Source organism: Acomys minous, assembly GCF_964271855.1.
Source record: "Acomys minous genome assembly, chromosome: 5".
In the NCBI taxonomy this organism is placed as follows: domain Eukaryota; kingdom Metazoa; phylum Chordata; class Mammalia; order Rodentia; family Muridae; genus Acomys; species Acomys minous.
This window is the reverse complement of record NC_140494.1, coordinates 115608965-115636130: the sequence shown is the minus strand read 5'-3', so window position 1 is coordinate 115636130 and position 27166 is coordinate 115608965. Positions and strand designations below refer to the sequence as shown.

The window sequence follows — 27166 nt, the reverse complement described above, 5'->3', positions numbered from 1 at the left end:
CATTGGGAAATACTACCTAGAAGCATGAAGTAATTAAAAGTAATAAGCTATATAATAAATAATGCTAATAATACAGAAAATAGTGTCTGGGAAAACAGAGTAAGTGGGGTTTCCAATCTTTATATAACTAAAGTCCCTCTAAAAGACCAGCAATTTACAGCTTATGCTATCACCCTTAGTTGCCCCCAAAGGTCCCTGTTCCTGAAGACCTCATACATTTCAGACACAGGTCCCACGAGGCCCTGTCCTGGAGTGAACTGAAAAGCCTCTTCCCTGAGGAGTAGCTTTCATGATACCTGAAGGCACCATGCCAACTTTCAAAGGAGGAAAGCAACCAACAGTTCTACCTAGTGATGGCACATGTGAACCAGTGATAAGCATGGCACAGTCAATAACCTTACTGGTGCAGAAGTGGCATGCATACCCTGCTGGTAACCAACAGCTCTCTAATTGGACTTAAACCCTACTCAGCAGGTAGGAAATCAAATAGAGATTCTGGTGCTGTGCTCTGATGAGAACCTCTCCCGGTGTATTTGAAGAGTGTGCTGGCCAAGTTTACTTTGTATTTTGTTTCCAAATAATTTACAGATGAATTGCATATTTGTAGTGGCAGTTGTTTTATAAATAGAAACATTATTTCAAGGCTTGTTGGATATACTTTAGTCCATTAATAAAAACAACAAATGTAATTTATTTTATGAAATAGAATAATATCTCATTTTACATTTTAGATTCTGAGGAGCTTGAATGTGTGGGTGGTTTTGCAGCCTAACGTTTTCTTCATTGTCTGTCAGGAGTACATACATTTTAGGTTTGGCTTATTTTTCTTTCTTTGACTAGTTGTCAGTTGTCCAGTGATGCAGAATTGGTGTTTTTGTTGTTTTTACCTGAACATTGAAGTGAAAACAACTCTTCTGTTCTCAAACCAGCTGTCTGTAATACTTATGCTCTAGCAGTTTCTTAATTACTAGCCATAAATTGTGTGGTACTACAAAAAGAGCTGTCTTCCTCACCCCCACATATGAGTGTTTTGCCTACATGAATGTATTTGTACCTAATGTATGATTGGTGCCTGGGGAGGCCAGAAGAGAGCGGTGGATCTTTTGGAACTGGAGTTACAGACTATTTTGAGCCACCATGTGGGTGCAGGGAATCAAACCAGGTCCTTTGAAAGAGCAGCCAGTGCTCTTAACTGCTGAGCCTTCTCTTCAGCTCCAGAAAGAACACTTTTTGGTACCATGCTGATAGAGAAGGATCTCAGGACTGACACTGAGTAGCTGTCACTGCTTCCCTTGCCTCATCAGTAAAACTACACCCTTCACGATTTCTTGTGCTGTGTCTCTAGCATTATGCCTACCATACAGCAGGTAGCAAGCAAATACAATGTTGGGGTTTTTTCTACTTGGATGATGTTTGCTTGTTTTAGTTTAAGGTAATTTTACAGTGAGTTCTTTTAATGGTGAATAAAGAATGTTAGTTATATGATGCCAGACCTTTAGTTGAGGTCTTTAAAAAGAAAATGTATCTGTTATCAACTTTCCTTTTCTTAACTATTTCTTATATAATTGTGTCTTATTTTTTAAATTACTATTTTTTGTTTTTTGAGACAGAGTTTCTCTGTGTAACAAGCCCTGGCTATCCAGGACTCTGTAGACCAGGCTTGCCTCTGCCTCCCAAACGCTGGGATTAAAGACATGCACCACTACACCTAAGTTTTTAAAACTACTTTAAAAGGATCTCTGTGAGCTCAAGGCCAGCCTGGTCTATAAAGTGAGTTCCAGGACAGCCAGAGCTATATAGAGAAACCCTGGAGAGAGAGAGAGAGAGAGAGAGAGAGAGAGAGAGAGAGAGAGAGAGAGAGAGAGAAAGAAAAAAAAGAAGAAGAAGGAGGAGGAAGAGGAGGAGGAAGAGGAAGAGGAAGAAGAAGAAGAAGAAGAAGAAGAAGAAGAAGAAGAAGAAGAAGAAAAGTTTATTATACAAATTTATAGTATATTAAATTATATAATTGACCAGAAATCCTACCGTCAGTATGGCTAACCGCTTTGCACATGTCTATATAAGATACATATGTTTATTTTTTTCCCATCGAAAAAGAAATTGAGGGTCATACTGGGAAAGCTTTTTTAGAGTGTGAATGTACTAATGGGCCAATCAGTGGACTGAAGGCCATGTGGTATATGTAAAGTGATCTGGAGCCTGTTATTGGAGGGTGAAGGTTCCATTATCAGATTGGACTAGTCTCCATTGGGACTACAAAGTGCTTAGTGGTCCTCGAGCAGCTGTGAGGGAGTCACATCAGAGCATTCTTGAAGGCAATGTGAGCCATTGCTGTTCTGGGCTGCTGTGTCCAAGGAGAGTCCCCTTCTTCATAACATCCTATTGATTTTCAAGCTTCAAAGTATGAGTATGAATACCTTTTTCTTTAAACTTTAGTCATTTTACCTTTAGATTTTTATTATAATACTGCTTTTTTCTTAAACAATGTTTAATGGCTGGCTTTTTTTTTCTCTTTTCAACAGAAATGTCTAGCATTTGTATAAATTTTTCTTTTTATTTGGCACAAAATGTTACTTCTCAAGGTTTGCATAAAAGAATCCACTACCAAAAATCTATAGCTTTTCTGTTAATGAAAATATTTCATCTTGGTGTTGGCGTATTTTATTATTTTTAGTATGGAGTTCTATTAATGCTTAATAGTAGTGTCATATGTATATTATGAAAATTAGTTTGTTTCATAGTTATCTTATTTGTATAAAATAAGTTAATACAGGAATACTTAGAGCCTATTAAAATCAGGTTTTAGTTATATTGTTGGCGTTGGAACTTAGAGTGATCCTGTTGGGTCTTTGAGCAGCTGGTTTCAGACTACATGTACGCCCACTCTAACAGCAACTGATCCGCCTTTGAGCTGGAGTCTCGGATGCAGGGAGCACTTCAGCCTAACACTTTGTTTTCTGGTTTTTAAAATCTGGGTTTCCTCAAATACAGTTTTTATTGCCATGGAAAACAGTGAGCCTCGTTAAAAATGTTTGGATTTTCTTTGAATATCCAAAGGTTTTCTTTTTAGGTAACATATTTGGCAGGTAGATCTAAACATACTTTATTGTTGAATATGTTTACTTGAGGAAAATAATGCTTTCAAAATATAGTACATGAAATAGACTTTCTTCTGTCTACCTATAGTATGAGTTCATTTATCGCCAGTAATTTTTTAATGCATTTCACATGTTAAATACATTTTTACATAGAATAGTATTAAGAATACAGACTATGTGGGAGGGAAATGGATGTTCGTTTCAGAGCCCTCTTCAACATCACAGGCACTTGTCCTTCTCAACACATTGGACCTTGATCTGAAAAGAAAGCTTTTGTGATGAAGGGAATCTCTCCTGCATTCAGAGAATTCTGTCATCAGATATAAGTGCAGGCTGAACAAAGAGAGGTCACATGGCAGTTTTTCATCCCTTCACTTTGTTTATGGCAGGAGGAAATATAGATTGATTTTTCATTTGTAGGAAGTGAGTCTACTTTTTGAAGTAACTCTGGGATTTCTGTTTTTGTTAGAGACGTTTTTGAATCCTTTATTTCACCTAGTTTTAAGTCAGCCTGTTTACTCTTCAGTTGGAAAGATTAGCAAGATCCAAGGTTTTGTGGCTTGTCATCCTGAGAGTAACCGAAATGTTTGTCACTAAGTTGCCTCATCTAAGTTCATAGCCTGGCCATTTTGATATCCGTCTGGTATGTCTTTCTGTAAAATCCACAGTGGGAGTGAGGGAAGCAGATGGAGAGGTTAAGTGCTTCAGGACAGCAGGCTAAAATGACTTAATGAATGGAGATTTCTAAATGTACCACCTATTAGGATGGGGAATATATTGAAGTCAGATTTCTCTTATAATTTAGAGCATTTAGTAAATAAATTGAAAGTGTCTAGTGTTAGATTTCAGGCTATTGAAGTTAGTCTGTGGTTACTGCTTCTTTAAAATTAAAAATTGTAATAATTCTTTTGTCTATACTGGGTTACCTTATTTTTTTAATCCATTCTTCAAAACAAATCTATCTTCATATAGTGTAAGTAAAATTTAAGTTGAGTTTGATTCAGGTTGAATAACTGTATCAAAGAATCTTAATTAGCGGGAAGGAGAGAGGCATTTAAAAAGAAAAGCAATGGATAGATCTTAGAAAAATTTTTTTATATCATTAGTACTAAAATTGAAAGGTAGCACTTCTCCCTGGGGGCTTTAAGTTGCCAAGAAAATGCAAACTTTAAGAGGTGGTTAACTGCTTCTGGCTTTTCAGTGGCCCTGTCACTGCTCATTTGTCCCTCTATACAGAAGTGCTTGGCTGCTCAGCTCCACCTGCTTTCCACAGGCACAAAGAAAGTGTTTTAAGAGGATGCATTGTGCCTGGCTTTTCCCTGCTTCGTGTTATCATCAGATTTCACTATGTATGGGACTCAGGGATGGGATTCAATTTGTTACATCATTGCCCTGCACCAAATTCTCTTATAGACACTAGCAGACACATCTTTCAATGTTTTTCTATTGAGATTATGGATACAGTTTGAGAAATTATTTTTAGCCACTGTGAAAAACAGTATGAAAAATACACTGTGGATCAGTTTAATAATGCATTTTTTAACAAAAAATTATTGCACTCATATTCCAAAAGTAGATGCTAGAAGCATGGAGGTAAATAAGATTTCATTCCTGCCCATAAGGATATTGTTGTCTACTCTTTTTTTTTTCTTTTGTTTTTTCAAGACAGGGTTTCTCTGTGTAGCCTTGGCTGTCTGGACTCACTTTGTAGACCAGGCTGGCCTCGAACTCACAGCGATCCACCTGTCTCTGCCTCCTGAGTGCTGGGATTAAAGGCGTGCGCCACCATGCCTGACTGTTGTCTACTTTTTAAGCTTTAAAATTTGGTACAGATAAATAAGAGGCTCAACCAGCTTCTAAATGAGGAAGTTTAACTCCCAGCTATGAAAACCAGTGAACTGCACAAAGCATCAGTTGCTGATATTAATAGTCTATTTTGTTCTGTTTAACCCTCCAAAACAAACAAACAAAAAACAAAAACAAACAAACCCTGGGAAATAAAATTGTAGTAAACAGTGGAATTCTTTCTCTAGACAATTTTGTAATGTTTTTGTAAGCTTTTCTGTAGGGGCTCACTACATACCAGCCTCATGCTCAACCCTGGGGATAGGAATGTATGTGGCCATGCATTTTATTCTTTAAGAGGCCAGTACTAAAAAGGTATAAAATAATTGCACCGTGCTGGTAATAGCCATGCATTTTATTGCTGATTCTGAACTAAGTGATTTCTCCTGCTATCAGTGACCCTAGGCTGTACGTAAAGACTTAGAGATTTCTTGTCAGCTGTGATACTAGGACTGAAAAAGAGGAAACTCAAATTATGAAGCCAAATTGATGGATGATGGGAGAGGGGGCCAGTCTTTCCATACAGGATCTTTCATTAGTTCCTTTTTATATTATATTTATATATTAACAGTTTAAGTGACAAGGGGGAAAAAAAAAAGAGTACATACTTTAGAAAGACCCGAAACATACTCTGTGGGGCTGGGAGGTTTAGAGCACATGGAGTTCTTCTGGAGGACCTGAGGCCAGTTTCTAGGGCCCATGTCATATGGCTCACAACTGTCTGTAATTCTGTCTCCAGGCCTCTGACACCCTCTTCTGGCTTTCATGAACACCTGCACACAAGTTGCTTACACATGTTGTATACATACACAGACGCACTGGACACATATAAATAAATATAAGTAAAATTTTAAAAATGGGTGGTGATGGTGTATATTTTGTTTTTAGAAGATACTTTTGTTTTTGTTTTTTGAGATAGCGTTTCTCTGTGGGTAGCTTTAGTTCTCCTGGAACTAACTTTGTAGAGCAGGCTGGCCTCAAACTCACAGAGATCCACTTGCCTCTGCCTCCTGAATTCTGTGATTAAAGGTGTGCGCCACCACGCCCAGCTCTATTTTGGTATTCGTAATAAAACCTTATGTTGGCCCTGCTTTTTTGTTGATCTTTAATCATACTTTCAATTGGAAACAGCTTCCATTTGCAAAACATGAAAAAAGTAAAGACTAACAACAGAAAGTAGAAAGCTCATCACAGTGGTATAGCCAGCAGTGGCAGTCACTCTGCTCTGCGTCCATCTGCAGCTCGGTCTAGAGAAGCTGTTATCTCAAGGCAGGTAAGACTGGAAGGAGCCATCTGAGAGAGATCGATTTGCACAGAGCTGTAGAGGTCTCTATCCAGAATTTTTTATTTTGTATGTTGGCTGTTTGAAGTAGGTAATATTATCCTTTACTATTCCTTCAAACATCTTAAAAGGTGAAATACTTCAAAGAACCTTTTATCTCTGTGTTCTGGCTTTCTCAACTGAAGCATGCTTTCCTGATATATCATGAGCCCTCCTAGAGTTTTCTGTGTTCCCATCAAAAGTTCCTTGTCTGGCAGATACTGCCACTTTTAGTTTCGTTTCTTTTATTTAGGAACTTCCAAAGTGAACGATGAAACTCCTTGGTCACTTCAGAGCTAATGATTATGTTGCTAAGTGTAATCTTATTTTACCAATTTCTTCAACAGTTTTTGTTTCTTTTTAGTAGAAATAATTTTAGATCATTAAAAAGTTCAAAGCCTTGAGTTTTACAGACAGTACATAGCTATGCTTTGTTTGGGGGTAAATTATCCCCCCTCCCCATTTTCCTGCCTAATGTGTGGGTTTCTATGGGGTGGAGAAGAAGTTTAAAGGGTAAGTCTAATTAGTTTTAGAGGTAAAGTGAGAGGAGGTCATCAGGTCAGATGCTCGTTAAATTTTGAGTGTTACAGCAAAATGATTAGAATTGATTCCACAACTGAGGGAAACTGCGCCCAGAGCCATTATTGTTAGGCTTCTGGATTCAAGGTCAGGGTTGGCAAGGCCCCGCCTTTAGAACTAAGGTTGATGGTTCCGCTAGCTTCAGAAAGCTTTCAGGACATTGGCTGCATTGTCATGTGCTTTCTAGTCCCAGAAACCAAATCCCAGCACTGTCGTGTGGGAGCTGCGTGGAGGACTTGTTGACACCAAGAAGGCCTCTAGGGGATGTGTGGGAAGAAGATGCTATACTCCAACACTGGGAAGGGTGGGACTAGAGTTTGTATTATGAAGTAAGTTTGTTAAAGTCAGAAAGCAGACCAGAAATAAACCACGAGGCATTCTTAGCCAAATTGCACTTGAGAAAACCGTCTTTCCTGTCAAATGTTTACTGCCCAAGATTGCATTCTTCTGGTGACCACCTAAGTTGCAAATTCTCGCCTCTAGAATCACTTTCTTTTCCATGAGTTGCTATTCTGCATTAAACATTTGTGAAATCCTAATACAAAATGTTTTGTGTCTGCTGGGATTGCAGGTGGGCTGCCATACCCTACCAATTTTTATGTGTTCTGGGGTTCCAAACTGTCATCCCTCAGGCTTCCGTGGTAAGTACTTTACTCATTGAGCCATATCCCCAGCCCCCAGAGATAGTCATATTTTTTAGTTGAAATCTAAGCATGTGTGTATGTGCATTAGGAAAATGGTGATGAAAGGGTTGGGTAGGGATGAGTATATACACATACAGCTGAAAGGCTGCATATCAGACACCTGTAATCTTTACTCATGACATCACACAAGTTTATCTGCAATAGTTTTTCTATTTTGAACACTTACTTTGCTAAAATCCAAAATTACAAAAACCTATTGGATATCTGATTATACATGTCTTAGAAGAAAAGCAGGCAGATTACCTCAGATGTTAATTCTGTGGCAGCATTACAGCTGGATGGTCTATACAGTGAGCCAGCACTAGCCTGCTTACAGCTTTCATGCATTGACATCTTTTCTTTGCACTGTGTGAAATGAGAACTTACGTGTTTTATGTCCTCCTTACTAAGTACATTCTTGCCATGTAGAATAGACCTAGTTACTCATATATCATGACTTCAGTCCTTTTATCATTCTACATACATACATATGTATGTGCATATATGTACATATATAGTTAAGAATTTTATTTTATTTTACTTGAGACAGAGTTTCTCTGTGTAGCCTTGACTGTCCTGGAATCGCTTTGTAGACCAGGCTGGCCTCAAATTCACAGCGATCTGCCTGCCTCTGCCTCCCAAGGGCTGGGATTAAAGGCATGTACCACCACTGCCTGGCTATAATTGTAAAATTTTAAGATTATATTATATATATATATATATATATATATATATATATATATATATATATATGTTGTATTTTAAGCATATTCCTCTATCTTCCCTTTTTTTCACCCTTTCAAAATCGTATTTTAACATTTCAGGTTATTATTGTGTCCTCTTCCATTAGTACAAATAATACTGAATTTATGTCAAGCACACTAATAGGTGATAGTTAATGTCACCTTGACAGGACCTAGAGTCTTCTCCGAGAAAAAAACTCTGGGCTTGTCTATGGGGGAGTTTCTATATAGCTTTGACTGTAGTGGGAAGAGCCACCCTAAACGGAGGTAACACTGTTCCTTGACTGTGTTTGGGAGTGAAAGACTGAATAAAAAGGTGGAGCGTTCCCAACACCAGTAGTCACCAACGTGAGCCTCTCCTGCTGCCATGCCCTTCCCACCATGATCAACTGCGAGCCAAGATAACCCTTCCCTCCCTTCAGATGCTTGTACCACACAGCTTATTTTTGCAATGAGATAAAAATTAAATAATACAGATACTATTTTGTATTTGACTCACAAATCAGAAAAGGCTTCTTTATGTAAGCTTTTTTGTTGACCTACATGAGGTGTGGATAGGAAATAACTGGGTGACAGAAACTGGTATGTGATGACTTATCTGCCGTGTGACCACTTCCTTCTTTTCATTACATGATTAAATTTGCATATCACTATCATTTTCAATCTAATCAGCTACTCATTTTTAAAACTTTTTATCGATTCTTTATGAATTTTACATTATGCACCCCAATCCCACTCATCTCCCCATTACTTCATATCTGCCCTTGCTACACCCTCCCCCCAAAACAAAACCCAAAACAGAGCAAATGAAGCCATCTCAACACGGAAGCTGTGGTATGTCACAGAGTATGCCTTTTAACCACACATCTTTACTTGCAAATGTTTGTTGCAATGAGTCATTAGTCTGGTTCGAGGCCTCTGAACTTCTGCTAGATTGGATCCTTACCAGGACTCCTCTTACATTTCTGTTGGTGCCCTGTGTCAAGGAGATCCTGCAGCTTTGGACCTGCAGGACTGGCCCTCTCATGTGCTCCAGCAGATCATACATGGGGGAGAAGTTGGAGTGGGTCAACCGGATCTGGGCCTGGGGGGTAGCTGAGTTGGTCAGCTCCCCAGCTGTCCTGTGCCCTCACCATCAGGGCGGGCGCTCTAGCACTGTCCTGGCTAGCTCACCCAATGCCACAGCCAGCAAGTGGAGGGGCCAGCTCTACTGTGTTGCTCAGGCAAGGTGCAGAGCCTGCTCTTCTGAGTGCTGCAGCTAGTGAGGGGAGGGGAAACTCTGCAATTCTCATAACCTAGGGGCCAGCTCTCCTGCCTGCCACAGGTTGCAAGGGCTAGGTTGGGGGAAGGACATCTTATACTACCTTGCAGCAGGCATGAGGTGGGGCCAGCTCTCCTGAGATCATACCCTCAAGGTCGGCATACATGCTCCCTTGCCACCAGGTTCAGCCCCAGGTCAGGGTACTCTCTCAAATATGGCAGCTGGTGAGGGGTAGGGACAGCTCTCCAGAGTGCTGTAGCCCTTGAGGGGCGGGGCCATCTCTATACAGCCTTGGGCATTAACATGGTCCCAGGCAGTATCCCAGAGCTGCTGCATGACCACAGGCCCAGGCATAGCCCTCGGTGGCAGCACAGAGCTGGGACTTCCCCATGGCCTCAGGTGGCAGTGCAGACTACTCACATCAGCCTGTTCCTCTCTACTCTTGTGTCTCCAGTTCCACTTCTTGTAAGAGTGCTTCAACCATTCAGCTTCTCTTTCTCCCGTCTCTCCACCACATGCCTGCACACTGTAGTGGCTCCTGCTGTGGCAGGCCATGCTTCAGTGGTCCTCTGGGTGTCCTCTGCCCAGCCACACCACGTGGCAGCAGGCAGTCCTTTCCAGCTACTCATTTTTATACACACAATATATTTAACATTTGCTACCTACTACATGTAGATGGTTGAATTTTTGGAATTGTAGTGATAGGGTTTTTTTTCCTTACTAGAAAGCATAGTTTCTGTATAAATTATAATTTATGACAGCTTCATAACTTATTCTTCCTGTCTCTGCAGAAGATTTCACATTTGCTTCTTTTTAATTAGGAGAGTCGAAAACAAGGGTGGGCAGCTGAACTTTGTATGAACCACAGAAACTTGAGCATAATTATAAAGGCTTTTCAATCTTTCTCCTTTAATTTTTATGGTACTCTGGAGTAAACCCCCATAAACAGGACAATAAGCAGGGCATAGACAGGGAAATCCCTAGGGCTTACTGACCACCATCTTAATACCTGGCCTCCAGGCTCAGTGTGACACTGTTTTTAAAAATAAGGTAGAGAGCAAATATAAAGTGAACATGATACTAACATCTGGCCTCCCTCCACATGTGTGTTTGCATGTGCACCTACACTCACACATGCACATACCTACACAAACATGTGGACACACCACACGCATATACATTAAAAAGGTGTCCTCTTTTATCTGATAATTGTGTTTTTTTATGTTAAAACATTTAAGTTAGAATTTATTATCTTTTCAAAGGAGAGTTTTTAATGGGCTAGTTTTTGCTTTGATTTTTAAACGTATTTTAAAATGTAAAACTTTTACATGGTATAATCTTATTGTCTTGCTTTGAGCAAAAATTTCAGCATTAAGAATATCCCTCCAATATTTTGTCTTTCTCAGCATTGGAATATTTATTGTCAGATACAGGAATAGAAAAAGCCTCGTGTAGCATAAATAAGCATTTAATTAAGGGGTAATGTCAGTGGTACCAGAATATGTTAAATGAAACAGAAATATTTGATCAGCTACAAAAACTATTTATTTTTTCATAAGCCTTGATACTCAGTATCATAAATTAGTACCATCAGAACAGCAATAAACTATCAAATCTAGTTTTTCTCTATCCTTAAAATACTGAAGGTTTTCCTTCTCTTACCACTTACTATGAAGCTGATGTTTGAGAGAAGTATACATTATTAACTGGGATGTGATCAGGGACTTAAATACAAGTGCAGAATATGTTAGAAATGAAATGAAGTGGAAAAGGCTGTATCTCTAAGTCTGAAGTTATACTGAGAAATAATAGGCCGCATGGAGTAGTGGATGTTTTCCACATGCTAGTTTTACTTTATGGCAACCGTATAGAGTTGGTTTCAGTTTTACAAATGAGGTCATAGAGCCTCAGAGAGTAACTCACACTGGTATGTTTATTATGCTTCTTTTTTTCCCCTGAACTTTTCAATGATTTGGCAGGTGAAAGCTTATATTAAAATAGCTATCTTAAATATTAGCATACTTTGAAAAGTTAAATTATACTGTGTTAATACATATATTTTTAGTATTTATTTTATGTTTTGTATACTAACATTTGTTAGTTAACCATGTTCCCAACACACACTATGTATTATGAAGGATGTAGTAAAATAAGAAAGTCTAATACTTTCCACCAGAGGTTTCAAATTAAATGTTCTAGTCTTCTGTATACAAACTATAAGAGCTGAATAATAGAACTTCTACATACACACACACACACACACACACACACACACACACACACACACACACACACACACACACACAAGCCCTTGACAAATAGTTTCCCTTCTGTTGAGGTAGGGAAGTTTGTGTAAAAGCTAAAAGGCACAATCAGTTGACATCTCCTATGCTCTGACTTATAAGAACAAAGACAGAAAATGAGTGTTGTTGCCTTTTCAAAATGTTTTTTTAATGTTTCATTAAATGTTTATGTGTCTCTGTGTGTGTCTTTATCTTCATACATGAATCAGGCACCCATGAATGCTGTAGGTGTTGGATCTCCATGGAGCTGGAGTTACAGGCAATTATGGCTTGCCTCGTGTGGATGCTGGGCACCGAACTTTGGTCCTCTGGAAGGACAGTACATGTTCTTATCTGCCAAGCCATCTCTGTGGCCCCATGAAATGCTTTTATGGAGAGCAAATTTTGTGCAGCCATAACTTAGAAGACATAGCAGTTCCCTTCCTGAGCTGACGTGATGTTTGGGCTGAGAGAAAGAGAAGCTGTTTAGCACAGAGTTCAAGGGAACATTTTTATTATGGTGCTAACATCTTGTTAATTAGATACTCAGATTGCTTACGTCACTCTCTCCTTCATGATCCACTGCTGTGCTGTAGATCCTTTATTTTGGCAATGTTTTTATAAATGTCCTTTATACCTTATGAAAATATGAATAATAGAAGCTAAAAAGTTTTGATTGTTGATGCTTACTTTTATCAATTTATTGATTTTCCTGTCAAGTCTCCTCATTTTACAAAGAAACTAAGGCTCAAGTAAGTCACAGTGTACTTAATGCATAGACTGAGTACAGACCTGGGACTTGTCTTGCATATTTGTCATGATTCCAGCCCTCCAGCACTAGTTGATAAAGGCATGAAGGTCAGTGGTTGGCCTCATAATAAAAATAATTCATATTCCCATTTGTTATTTTTTGTTGGTTTTGGGAAGTGATTAAAGAAATATGAAGTAATAGAAACCTTTAAGATGGACTGAGGGAAATTCTTTCAGTGGCATATGTGGACCTTCTACTTCAGAAATTTGTAAAGTCACTTAATCTCTGAAGACGCTTATGTGCATGTCACCTTTATAGTGTATAATATAGTGTGAAGGCAGCAAATTTAACAAAAAGCCTTAAATTGCGAGGTTGTGGTGGCCATTGAATTTGTAAGCCTAGATTTATTGACATGCTCTTCTATTAACTGCCTATTATCTGAAGTGCAGGACAGGTAAAGCATGAAGTTATGGAGAGTTTGGATGCGAATGTCTTTGGTTGGCTGTGATTACAGTAATATATTTCAACCTTGAAACCAAGTTCAGATTCCAGAGGAAAACAGCTAACATTGAAGAAAATGCCAGTGGCAAAATAGCCTTCATCTGTCTAGATTGTAAAGGGATGACTAAGTAGTTCAAGATGCAAATACCAAATTCTACCACACAACCATTTCCTAGGATTTTAACCTGCCATAACTATTCCTTTTCTGGATGTATTTGTATTCCTGATGGCATGCACAGGGAATACTTGGTGTCTGTAGTCTACCTCCTTCTATTCTTCACAGGCTATTTAGGTTTATGCAGGTAGAACAGATAATTTATGAAAAACAGTGAAAAGATATCCTCAGATTTCCCATGAAGTCCAACAGAGTTGACTTGGAGTGCTTGAAATCTATTGATTCTATCTTTGTATTCCTTTAAAACATAATGAGGCTTTAAGGTAACTCTAGGGATGAGCCCTTAAGGAACTTTGTCATTCATTGTCGTGTGCATCTCTCATGTGCATCTGTGACCCAGCTCTTATCACAAGTCCAGAGAGCTTGAGCAGGCCACCATCCCCGCTCCAACACCCCTCTAAGAAAGGGTCTGGATTGCCACCTTGCAGCACTGACGTTCTTCTGAAGCCCACTACCACAGAGCCACCACCCGAGAGTCTCAGGCCTGAGAGTCATGCTGGTAAGCTGGGAGGCACAGACAACCCCATCTTTTGAACTACGTTACCCATATTCCTCCTGGATCAAATTCAGGACTCCCAGAATTCTGGAATGACTCTACCATGCTGCTTTGTCTCTGGTCCTCCTTTGATTTAGCTCACTGCCTTTTTCTGCCAGTATCCTTCCCAATTGCTTCTTCTCCTGAAGGCTGACTTGAGTTCATAGTTTCTGTCCCAACGCCAAGATATAGGCTGTGCAGGAGGAAAACTTTAAGAGTTAGGGTACCTGCAGTGGAATGGAGAGCTTGGTGGCTGGAAGAGTGCAAGTTGTGACATAACAGCTTTCTCTGCCATATCACAGAAGCCCTTCTGTACCTGTAGGAGATTGAAGATTGAACTGCATGGGCCCCAAGCCGCCTCCTGACTTTGCCTGTGTAGAGAAGACCCCATTGAACCTGCACAGTACATGTACTCATTAAAATTTCACTGATGAGCTGATTTGCCTCTGGCTGAGAAGAGGTGGTAGAGATGAGCTCTGGGACAAAGGGGACATTGTGCAATACTCTACCATTAGTGACTGAGTGCATTGTTCACCAGCCTGAGAGGAATATGCATCCAGAGTGAAAATGCTTTGACCTTCAGTTCCCAGACATTTGTGGGTACTAAAGAAATGGACTGCAACTCCCCCATCCAATCCTCACTCTGGGCTCTGCTCTCTCTGGGAGACCAGAGCTTCATCAGCCTGTCACTACTATAAGACACAAGCCTGGAAACAGCCTCCTGGGAGAAGAAAGTAGGATAGAAAGGAGGTGAGCGTAGGGGACATCTGTGGAGAGAATTCTAGATTTCTCTGCAGCAATCTCCTGGAAGGAGAGAGATGGCAGACACCTCGTTCTTCTAGTACAGCCTGGGTCCAGGACACTAGCCCAGCACCATTCACAGTTGGTATTTAAGCCTCGAAGGGTGTCAGTCCTGTGGCCAGCAACCAGCTTTACTGGGCTCAGTTCCTGTAGGGCCTGCAGTTGGGTGCCTGGCTCAGGCCAGGATGTGGTAGATCCTGGTGGGCTCAGCAGGCTGTTAAGACCCCATGGATCTTCTTCTTTACTGTGTGTGCTGCAGTGAGCTCAAGGACAGCCTCCTTCTCCAGACACAGGACACTGTGACAACACTGCCACGTCTCCTGGGAAGAAAGATGGAAATGTGGCCCCCGGGGTGTGGGCAAGGTGCCTCCTCCAAGATTCTTAATAATATTCACCCTGGGCATCAGGATACAAGCAGATCACAGAACCAGAGCTTGGCATCACCAAAAAATGCCAAGATGAGGGTTCCTGATGGAGGAAGGTCCCTGAGAAAGAGGAGTGGGTGCTGGCATGGGGCTAGAGGTGACAGGGAAAGAAATAAGTAGAAATCTCCTAGTAGTTCAGTGTTGGCAGAGGAAATCTAAGAAATGTTTCTGTTGATGTGGCTGGTTCTTATTAGTCAAGTCTCTACTCATGTCATTATTATTTATAAAGTCACTATTATGTGTGTGGTATACTGGCCTGGCCTGGGTATCCAGAAACAGGTAGATGCATGGAACCTCCCAGTTCCACTTCTAAGACTGAGGCTACAGAAAGGCCTATCCTCTAAATTTCATGGAGATGTTTGTCTCCTGCTGCATTGGGCTGGAGAATGGAACTCTAGTCCATTGACCTATGTGAGCCTGTTCAGTAGACCATGTGCACCACATGAATGAGATGCATCCTTTAAAGAGTGTATCTGCAGTACTAAACTGGCACAATATCGACCACTTACTTTTAGGAGAAAAGGCAAGTTCAAAGCAGCTTTAATTTGAAAAGTAAACTCTATTGTTACATTAAAAAATAATTAGTCTATGTAAAATGAGATGGTTAGGTTAGAATATTTATAAGCCCCTGCCTTGTTCTAAAAATCTTCTCCCTGTAACTTGACCCTTCCCTGTTTTACCCTATCCACTATTCAGATTACTTTCCATAGTACTCTGGCAATGATCTCTTTTTCCCTGTCAAGAGCTTTTGGTGATTCTAAGGTCTGGTCCTCCTGCCTGTAGGCACTGCTAGAACAATCCAGGAATGACTCTTCCCTTGAGACTTCTGCAGGATTATAGACAATATTTGGGGGAGAGGAGGCTTCTGTCAATGTTTAATGTCAAAAGTTAATTGTCTGTTTTCTAGGACATTAAGTGTTTGGTAGCTACTTTCGGTAGTCACAAAAACCTAATATAGTCATGAAATTCAAGAAAGGAAACTGGGGAGATAGCTCAGTTGGTAAAGTGCTTGGCATGTAAGTGTGAAGACTGAGTTTGACCCCCAGCACCGTGCAGACATCTGAGAGTTGTGGTGTGCACTTGTAATCCTAGTTCTCAGAATGCAGACATACCTGATTTACAAGCCTCAAGTTCCAGTAAGAGATCCTACCTCCAAGGAAAGCAACTGTTGGTGATCTTTGCTCTATGTATGTACACAAGCACATATAGACAACATACATATACCTACACCCATGTGGTCACATCTACACACACACACACACACACATACACACACACACACACACATATCCTCAAACACAAGGGGAAAAAATTAGAAAGGTCTGAGAAACTGTTACAACCAAGAGTAACCTAAGGAGTTAAAATGTGCTTATTAGATATAATGGTACCTCCTGGCTAATCCTATAACCAGAAAAAAGGGCATCATGGAAAAATGGAGGAGGTTTAAGTAAAATGCGGACTTCAGTAATAATATATTTATGGTGCGACCAAGGTATAATAATATAAGTTGTTGGTAGGGGATTTGGGTATGGGACATACAGAAATGCTATACATTATTTTTTCAGTTTGTTAATATTTCTAAAGCTACTCAATTTTATCTAAAGAACAAAACAGAAAGGAAAAGACACTTTTCTTGGGAATAAAGTGATCCCTAAGTATTATACCCCCAGAATTTCCTTACTTTAACAACTCGTTCTGGGGAAGTCCCTATTAGTGGTGACCCTCAACAGCGCCAGCTTTGCAAATCAAGGTAAGTAATACTACTGAAATACACTTGTCTGGAGAACTGGAGGGGACTGAGTGCAGAGAAGTCTGTTAAGTTGCCAGTTTCAACAAAGTAGCTATCTGCTTTTCTTCCTACTATCTTTCTGGAATAATTCTGAAAGTCATGAAATGGGGTTCACAGAAGTGTTGTGCTAGATACATCAGCTGTATCAGAAGGTTAGGAAAGACTCAAAGAAGAGGAGGGGTTTACATTAAAATGACACTAAAGCTACCTTGATGATCCACACATTGAAGCACCTCTTTGAGTGTCAAATTAGTCATTATCAAATTATAGCTTACTGAATAAAAACTGAAGTCGGCAAATCCATAGAAAATTAATGCGTAAAGAAAGAGAATAAAAGAATTAGAAAAAGCATTTGGAAGCCATTGTAGTATTATCAGTTTATAGATAAAATAACAACAGATGTTAAGACAATGGGCAAAAGCTTGTTGACTTTGCATAGTCATGGATTTTTTTCATCACAAAATATCAGTTATGAAGGAGAAAAGAATTTGTCAAAGGGGGAACCTGGAAGATAACTTCCCTAGTCAGGAGCAAAATGTCACATGCATTACTTGAAGGGATTCAGTGTAGGAATATAGTTTCATTTCTCCAATACCTCTCCCTAAAAATTCATAACCAAAACTTAATCTTGAATAAAGTTTAATGAATTCTAGTTGGAGTTACCTAGCCTGTAGTCTTCCAACCTAAAAGATATGAAAATCCAGAATAATTTTAAGAACTATTCCAGGTATGTGGAGACTGCAGAAACATGACAGATAAATGCAACCCATAATGTGACCAGATCCTTCTGTTACAGGAGCCATTAGTGAAACTTGAGTGGGCATATCAATCGCAGGGCAGGTTAACGTGTTGACTTTGGTGTGTTACTGGTGTTGGGGAGAGTTTTCATTAGAAGAATGAGAAACCTAAACCTAAGCTTTTATGGCGACGTGATATAATATCAGCAGTGTGCTAGCAAATGGATCAACCTTCTTCATACTTCATATGAATTCTTGATGCTTTTGAGCCTTCATGTATTTTTTAAATTATATTTAAAGTTTTCAACAAAAGCCCTTATGAGCTGTGGCTGAGAGGAAGAAATCATTAAATATATGGTTATATAAAGATCCCTAGACTTTGATGAAAATTGAAGGTTTATAAAGGGAAATACTAAGATAATAAAAAATCAATTTAGAAGAGATTGTGACAGGTTTTGGTTTTTTTTTTTAAAGAAAAATTATGCAGACAACCTTTGGAACTTTGTATCTGAGTTTTAGAAGTTACTTCTTTTTTGTTGGCCCACTGCCTTATCATGGGTGGAATGAAAGTTTGGCTGTTCCTTGAGGAGTCGGAAGGGATGTGGGAAGGGATACGTAGTATCAGCCAGCTGCGTATGTGTATACAATATATCTTGACAAACCCACCTCCACTCCTCCACTTAAACTTGTTCCAGGATACCCTCAACGGACCCTCTTTTAAAAATTTCTCTTTAAACCTACTGAGTCCAATTAGTGCTAACAACTGAACATGGGTACTGCACTACCCACTGGGGTATGGCTAAACAGCCCATCCAAAAAGAAGTGACTGTTACCTCTCCCACACACAGTCATCAACGGCCAGCAGTAGCTCCTCAACTATATGTGAGGTTTGTGCTGCACTGCCAAAGTCTTACTGGAAGTTTTCACTAGCTTGATCCTAGGCAGGTAACCACGGCCATTATGAGATCATGAGATCTCCAGACAGATCCTGTCTAGAGATAGCATCTCACAGCGCGAGCACTCTATCTGACCTCCCTTCTGCAACTTTCCCCTAAGCCCTGTGGATGACGTAGTGGATACAGATGTCTTATCTTCAACTGAGCCCTTCTGCTCACTTATTCTGTGCACATTAAATAGTCTGAGATCACTGCATTAAAAATTACCCATTACAATATGATCTTGACCTCAGTGGAATATGGCACAGAAGCAGCTACTGCCAAGGATGGGGAAACGGCCTATCAGGCCTTGTTGACTCACCGCACATCCATCTATGGGGCAGTTCCAGGTTTTCAGTCACCTGTGCCCGCTCTATGAGACTCTGGAAGGAATATTGGAATTGAGGTCTTTTCACTCTGCCTGCAACAATTGAAGCCAGGGCTGTCTCTGACTCTGTTGCCTGCCTTTGGATCCCTTTCTCTTTGCCTCGTCTGCCTCAGTGGGAGAGGATGCACTTAGTCCTGCAGCCAGCACCATCTTATATCCTCTTGTGCTGCTTAGGTGCTGCTACCCAGAGGCTTGCAGGCGTAGTTGTCATAGCCTGCTAACACAAAGGAGACGTGGAGGAAGGAGGTTTCAGAGGCATGGGAGAAACTCAGATTTCACTTTGATTTTAATACATTAATTGAGTACAGTGCCCAGTATTGAATAAAATAAATTTATAGACAGTCCCTGTATACTATTTATCTGTTCTCATTAATCTCTCAATGCATGCAGACTATAAAGTTTGAATTTAGGATTGTTCACCCAGGTTGTATATTGAATGTAACCCTTTTCTCACCTCTCCTCCCCCTGCATTTGTCCTCCTGCCCTCTATACAGTTTCACCTGCTTGCATGTTATATATACATGTGTGATTTTCTGTGACTGTATACAACCTAGGGACCACAAATGGGAGGAAACATAACATTTAGTTTAGAATTTATTTAAATTTTTAAATTTATTTTTAGTTGCATAGATGGATGTGTGTCTGTGTGTGGATATGTGCAGGTAAATGCAAGTGCCTGTGGAGTCCAGAGGCTTCAGGTGTCCCCTGGAGCTGGAATCATAGGCAACTGTGAACTGTTGGACATGCGTGTTGGGAACTCAGCTCAAGTCCTTTGTAAGCACAGTATAGACTCTTAACTGCTGACCCATCATCTCTCTAGGATATTTTTTTTCTTTTTTAAAAAATCATTTGTCTCTTTTTTTACTCTCACATCTACATTTGTGTTATTGCACATACACACACACATACACACACAATAAACTACACACATCAAGAAGTACCATGAAACAATTAGGAATTAAATAAATGTTAGATTCATAGTGTTTTGCCTATTTGTATAGGGCAACCTTGGAGAAAACATCTTTCCTATCTTGGTGACTCTACAGTTCTGAATGTAAATCGATATCTATCATATCTCATCTCTATCCACCTAAAAACATCTATCTAGACCTAAAAACAACTTAGCCCCTAAACAACTAAGCTTAATGTAAAACTAAACTATCTGGTCTTTAACCCCATTAGATATGTGAGAAGGAATAAAATTAATTATTTGAGTAAATAGGAAGTACAAGTTAGCAGCTTCCAAAATGAGAAAATGATAGAGACAGTTTGCTGCCTATGCAGTCACCCAAAACTATAATGTTGGAGCATCATCTTCAGCCTTCTGGCCCATTCTATCTGGCAGACATATTTGGCCTAGCAGGCATATAGAGGAAGAGGATGCAGGGTATCCTAGTGAGACCTAATAGACTATTGCCAGTCATTTAGGGCAGGAGGCCCCCCTGTTGGAAGTCTGGGAAAGGGGAATGGGCAGAGGAGGGAGAGTGGGTGGGAATAAGAAGACAGGAGGGAGAGGAAGGTTGTCAGGATTATAATAAATAAAATATACATTTAGAAGAAGAAGAAGGTCAAAATGAAACAGACCTAGATGAAAGAGAGACTCCTAACTCAAGTCAGTCTATATTTACATGAATTCAAACTGCAGAACAAGCAGGCAACTTACATTGCCAATCCCACTACATGTGAATAGCTCTGAAACTGTCTGAGCCATGAATGTCTATGCATAGACAGTGCTTCTTGTTGGTTAAAGAAACCCTGTGACTTATTTTTAGATGCCATCCTTTCCATGGTATGAATGAAGATTTACGGATGTCTTTCTTCTGCTCAAAGAGCAGAGAACAGGAAGGATATTTTTAAAGGACCATTTAAGTCGTCACATTCCATCTAGCAGTTAGGAGTCTGATAACAGAGTTATGATCAAGGATAGTTACTGGTTCTCTTTGGAGTTGGAATTAAATATGCTAAGTAAAAGATACGACACTTTTCAGAAATAATAAATATGACAGGCAGACAGGCTGGGGTAAAATTCTGTTGACATTATTATGTTTCTCATACTAGAAAAGCAAACAATAATGACTGTTGTCTCCTGATCACTTCTAAACCAAGAATATTAGCTTTGTTTGGCTGGAATTGAGGCTAAGTAGAATCCCTACTAAATAACACTACAACTGCTTTCCTAGCTTAAAATAGCTGACTTTTCTTATTTATTTTGTTGAGATAAGGTCTCATTCTATAGCATAGGTTGGCGTGGGATTTGCTGTGTTGCCTATGCTGGCCTTGTCTTTATGATCTTCTTGCTTCATCCTTTCCAATCCTAGAATTACAGATTTGTGCCCTATGCCAGGATTGTTGAGGTTTTAATATTTAAAATTAGAAAGCCTTAACCATAGTAACAAAAATGAAAGTACCCCTGTGAAATGTTAATAATCAAAACTTGACAATTTCTCATTAAATACTTGCCTGGGCTATTCAAGTCTTATTCTCTACTCAGCAAAGTGTTTGTAATACAGTATAAAACTTATAGTAGGGCTGGAGATATGGCTCAGGGGTTAGGAGCACTGGCTGTTCTTCCAAAGGTCCTGAGTTCAAGTCCCAGCAACCACATGGTGGCTCACAACCATCTATAATGAGATTTGGTGCCCTCTTCTGGCCTGCAGGCACACATGCAGTATTACACATACAGTGTATACATACTGTATTAAAAAAAAAACCCTCATATTAATCTTGAAATCACATAAAGGGGGAAGGACATAACAATCACTCATATAAGAACAGTTTTGTTTTCCTTTGGCCACAGTTTAAGGAAGCATGGCCTACAGTATCATTGCAGTGATTACTACTCATTTTAAGACCTATTACTATTTAAAAAGTTCTCACCTATATGCACTGTGCTTTGAGTATCTGATTACAAAATAAAAAGTGATTGACATGCTATATTGCCTCATTTATTTTTTTAGGTCATAGGAGAAATCTGTGTCTCTCTCTCTCTCTCTCTGTGTGTGTGTGTGTAGAAGACAGGGTTTCTCTGTGTGACCCTGGCTGTTCTAGAACTCACTCTATAGACCAGCCTGGCCTTGAACTCTGATCCACCTGCCTCTGGGATTAAAGGCATGTGCTACTACTGCCTGAAATGAAATAATTTTACTCCAGAGGCAGAGGCAAGCAGATCACTGTGAATTCAAAGCCTACATGGTGAGACCTTGTCTTAAACAAAAAACTGTGTGTGGTAGTGCACACCTGTAATCTCAGCACTCTGGGATGCAGAGGCAGATGGATCTCTGTGAGTTCCAGCCTAGTCTACAAAGTGAGTCTAGGACATCCAGGGCTACACAGAGACACCCTGTCTTACAAAAAACAAAAACAAACCAAACAAACAAAAAAACTATAGGATTAAAAAAAATATGACCTCCCTCCTCTTTCTTTAATAATCTAGATTCAACCCATTTATTTTCTTTTCAAATAATAATTGCTTGAAATTTATGAGAGCCAGAAAATGAGGACCAAGAATAATTGCAGACTCTGGAACAGCTGTTTTGTCAACACACTTGGTTATAATGAATCCCCTCTACTATTTATTGTCTTGTTACAGTTTACAAAGCATGAAGTCTTAGAATCCTGTGCATTTTGCTTTCTGCAAAATAATTTTCACCAGGGCATTTTAGGTTAAAAGCCTAGTAGAGGCGCTGGGGAGCTGGCTCAGCAGTTAAGAGTCCATGAAGCTTTTGCAGGGGACCTGATTTGGTTCCCAGGTTGGGTGGCTCACAGCCGCCTCTTAACTCCAGTTCCAGGTGATCCAAAACCCGCTTTTGGCCTCCTCTCTACACTCAGGTGCACATTTCCCACACAAACATACACATAATTAAAAAGTGAAATAAAAATCTTCTAAAACGAAAAGAAAATGTTGTAGTTTTTCCAACCTCAGACTGTCTGTCAGCTGCCAAACAGATCATTTAGCATTCCGCATACATCTTAAAACTTAATTTTAGCAACTACTAATCACTTAAACTCTTTCAAGTTCAATTTGAGATCCTGATATCCTACTAGGAGTGACAGTGGAGCAGTCTGATCCTTTTAGGTCCGCCGTTAAAAACAGCTGGTGTTTCTGGTTAAGTCTAATTTTGGTCATTTGGGACAAAGCTGAATTTTTGATCTTTGATGACAGCAATTGAGCTCCTGCTTTATGCTGTAGTTCTTGGTGCTCGAGCCAGGATTGGGGGTGATCTTTTCCTTCCTACATAATATCTTCATTTTTTTTCTTCAGTTTTCAGAAAAACATGGTCCGTTTAATTCATGAGGCTTTCTATGAGCTATTACAGGTAACAGTTAAACTTGTTTTAATTTAAAATTACTGTCTACCTTTTTTAGAAATTTTAACATGAGAAGATAACTCACGTGCCAAAGAAAATAAGCCATCTTTAACTCATTATTCCCCTAGTGGCTGGCCCATGGCTTCCCACCTGCCTAGGCTTGTCCTCTTGGTACTCACCTCTCTTTGTTGCTATTCAATGAACGCAGAGTCTAACTGTAGGCGAGTGTTCTACCACTGATTTATACCTCTGAGCCCTCTCTTCTTAGTGTTTGGGTTTTGTTGTTGTTGTTTGCTTTAGATTTACTGATGAGTGTGTCTTGTCTGCCTGTATGTATATGTACCATGTGTGTGCAGCACCCTCAAGAGTCAGAAGAGTACATCGGATAGCCTGGAACTGAGTTACAGATGTTTCTGAGCTACCATGTGGGAGCTGAGAGCTGAAACCAGGTCCTCTGAAAGAGTAGCAAGTGCTCTCAAGTGTTGAGCCACTTCTCTAGCCCCCTCTTCTTAGTTTTTAATGAGAAAATAAAAAATATTTCAAAAAAAAACAATGTCTTTAGGTTTATATACTTCCCTTTTCATCTAATAAAATTAAATGCTAATTTAATTTCATTTCTATAAAATTAAATATAACTTTTACATTAACTGTATCATAACTTTTAATTTTGTAAATGTTAACACATTCACAAGTAATGTATGCATTGCTTATTACAGATACTCCAAAATTTCATTGTAGGAGAAAGACTCATTGTTTAAATCGTAGCATGCAGTAAAATAGGGAGAAAAAGGTTTTCTCCTGTTTAAAAATAAAAGTCTTTGCAGTTATTGAGACAGGAGCTTATTTGCTTTCCTGGCAGTTTTGATATGTTTCCCTTGCAGATGGAACTGTCAGATAAGTGATCCGAGTTTTGGAGTCCTTAAGGTCTGTTGACCTCATTGATTTTTATTTTATTTTATACTATGCATTGGTGTTTTTACTTGCACGTATGTTTGTGTGAGGATGTTAGATCCCCTGGAAGTGAGGCTACAGACAGTTGTGAGTTGCCATACAGGTGCTGGGAACTGAACCAGGGTCCTCTGGAAGAGCAGCAGTGCTCTTAACCTCTGAGCCATCTCTCCAGCACACTCTTGTGACTTCATGATGCTTTATGTAGTGCTGTGCTGGTTTGCAGTCTGTCTCAGGCTGTGTTTTGTATTAAGATGGGTTTATTTCAACATTTCATAATGCCATGGTGGCCTATATAGATATAGTTTCCTCTTAAATGAATCAGAATATATGATGAGTCTTTACTAATAAGTTAAAGTTCTTGAATGTCACAAGACTGAGAGGACCATGTTTTTCTAGAAAGCATTTGTCTCCAAATCCAGTGAAGCTGGCTCAGTTCTGACTACAGTGCTCAGGAGAGAATTTATTGGTTTCAAGCTGTCTTCTTTTTTCTTTAGCATTAGCTCTTTCTATATTATACATAGTATGCTTATCTTAATATAACATTCTTTTAGTTGAAGAGATGCATAACTTAGTTTGAACTTGGAGAATATACCATTGAGAGTGTCTTATGTAGGACACTGCCTGCCTCTGGAACCTGTGCATGTGAGCCATGCTGTTCTCCTCATCACTTCATGAAACCTGGGAGTGCTTTAGAACCTTGGTCAGCTTTAGCACTGACCATTCATTACTAACTCATGAATGGAACTTAATAGTTCCTTACTGACCTGTTGTTTTTTCATATCCTATTCTGAATTGTGCTGTGCCTTTATATGTAACTGCCACAAGACACTGACTTTATTTGGTAAAGCATTACCTTAATATAGTAATGATATAAGGTATAGCTGATTTGGTTTCCTATAGCATGAAGGAATGGAGTTCAAACCTCAGAACTCATCCAGCCATGACCTGGTAGTGTCGAGCATTCATACTGCACATTTTTCGTGTTTAGTCACCAGCTCATATTGTTGATATGCTAGATGCTGCACACAGGCGACATAAGAGCTGGATATTTTCTTTCAAGATTTAATAGCCATTGTGTTTATAATTCACATGTTGTAGCATCTTATATGTTCCTGTGTGCATTTGTATTGTATTAAAAAATTTTTATCTTTAGAATGACCTTGAAAAATAATCATCTTTTACATAAACCAAAAGTTAGCAAGATTGTTCTGTACAGACAAAATTTCAAACCTCCTGATTCCTTGCTAATAATATTCTGTCTGGTACTCTACAGATAAAGCAATAATCATATTATTTCATGATGATAAATGGCAAACTACTAGAATAGTAATAGTTCCCTATTTATATAGCACTAGCATTTTTTAAGTTGTATTTAAAAGAGAATTTAGGAAGTTTCATTTGCTCTTGTTGAAAGTTTCCTTATTAGACTTATTCAGTCCATAGACCAAGCTGCCTCTGTGGAGGTACTAATCCATCACTAAGAATAGAGGAAGCTAGGCCACCAAGATGCTCTCAGCATTCCCTACACAAGTGGGCAGTTATATAGCCCAAATTCACTGGGCATATTGGAAAATACTTCAGCTTTTTCTGTTAAAAGGAGAATCCTGTGAGTGGTTCCCTCCTTTGTCCTTCATGAATAGAGAGTTAATGCCTGCATCTTCAGTAAAGTGTTTTGAAGTATCAAATTCAAACCATGATGAGCAGAGAAAAAGAGCCTTGGACTCCAAGGCCCTCTTGAACATTTTCACTAAGCTTAGGCTAACTATGAGCACCCCATGTGGGGTAGTAACAATGCTGTATTGTTTATGCTGCGCTGAGACCTGGTTTTCAGGTGGCAATCATGTTTCATTCTCACTGAATAACTTCTACTTTTTACAGGAATAATTCAGCATGTCTAGAAGATAGTATAGTGGATCCACAACACCCAGCTACGATATTAATCAATATTTAGCTAATCATTTGTGCTCATGCACTTTCTGTCTTAGTTATAGCTAAACTTACTAGCTTTATAATTGAAATTTGTGGAAATACTGTGAAAGCACAGGGAAGAGAGTGAAAAAGTTAGCAAGTGGTGGAGCCTATAGGAAAGGCTACCGAGGAAGTAATAGCAGCACAGACTTTAGGACAAGTAGACGATGGAAAAAGAGCAGCAGCAACAACTTTTGATATTCCCAGCCACAAGAGCAGCAGGCTTTTCAAAAGCATAGAGTATCCCTGTGTTTGCAATACAGTTTGTCAGAACAAGCATCAGTAGGTGAGTACTCAGATGTTGTTTGGGGTCAAATCACGAATGGATATATATCCCATACCAAGAAATGTGAAGCTGTTCTGTGGGTGTAAAGAAGCAAGGACTGTGGTTAGGTTGGAAATACTAACTGTACTACAGCCTGTGATTTTAGAGTATCAGAGCATGAAACCAGAATTATGGCAATGGTTTGAGTGACAATCAAGCCCTTGGTGATAATTTTAGTATGTCAGATAACCTTAGGAGATATTTTATAGGAAGAGTCCATGATTTGGTGCCTAACTAGGATGTGGGAAAGGGAGTAACCCACAGAATAGCTCAAGTGAATACAGTGATGTTATTGGAGAGTAAATGAATTATTCTTTCTATATTAATTAATACAGGAAATTATTGTGACAACAGTTTTCTTTAACCAGCTAGTTCCCCTAATGACCTACCCAGAGAGACTGTGATCTATTAGTAAGCTGTAGGTACTATGCTGGGCAGATTCTGAGCTACTCTAAGCCTAGTAGCTTTAAAACTTACAGAAAAGCCAATCACTTGTCAATCTGATGACTCCCGGGTGGTTTCTGCTCAGTCATTCTGCCCTTACAGCCATGTGCTCACCACCGTCTTGCCTCTTGGTGACTCCTCTCTTTCTGGCTTCCTCTCCTGCTACATCTTCTGCTTTTTCACTATCTTCTCATCTCTCTCAGCCACAAGCCCAGGCACCTAACCCTCTGCCTTCTGCCCACTCATAGGCTTCAGCATCTTTATCCCAATCAGGGATAATTGGGGAATATTCCTTGTTATCACATGGTTTCAGGAGATAGTTTAG

At 39.5% G+C, this 27166-nt stretch overlaps 1 protein-coding gene across 10 annotated transcripts in view; it reads left to right on the top strand.

Moving 5' to 3' along the window:
• Positions 1 to 27166, top strand: part of PEAK1 (pseudopodium enriched atypical kinase 1) — a 222713-nt gene that overhangs the window by 59799 nt on the left and 135748 nt on the right. For 3 of the 10 annotated variants that reach the window (XM_084782241.1, XM_084782240.1, XM_084782235.1), the window contains exon 3: positions 7412 to 7481. The exons of 6 other annotated variants lie outside the window; for them this stretch is intronic. The gene's annotated coding sequence lies outside the window, so the exon portion shown is untranslated. Of the gene's footprint in view, positions 1 to 223; positions 475 to 7411; positions 7482 to 27166 lie in introns of all 10 variants that reach the window. One more of the 10 variants, XM_084782237.1, reaches the window with a different exon arrangement.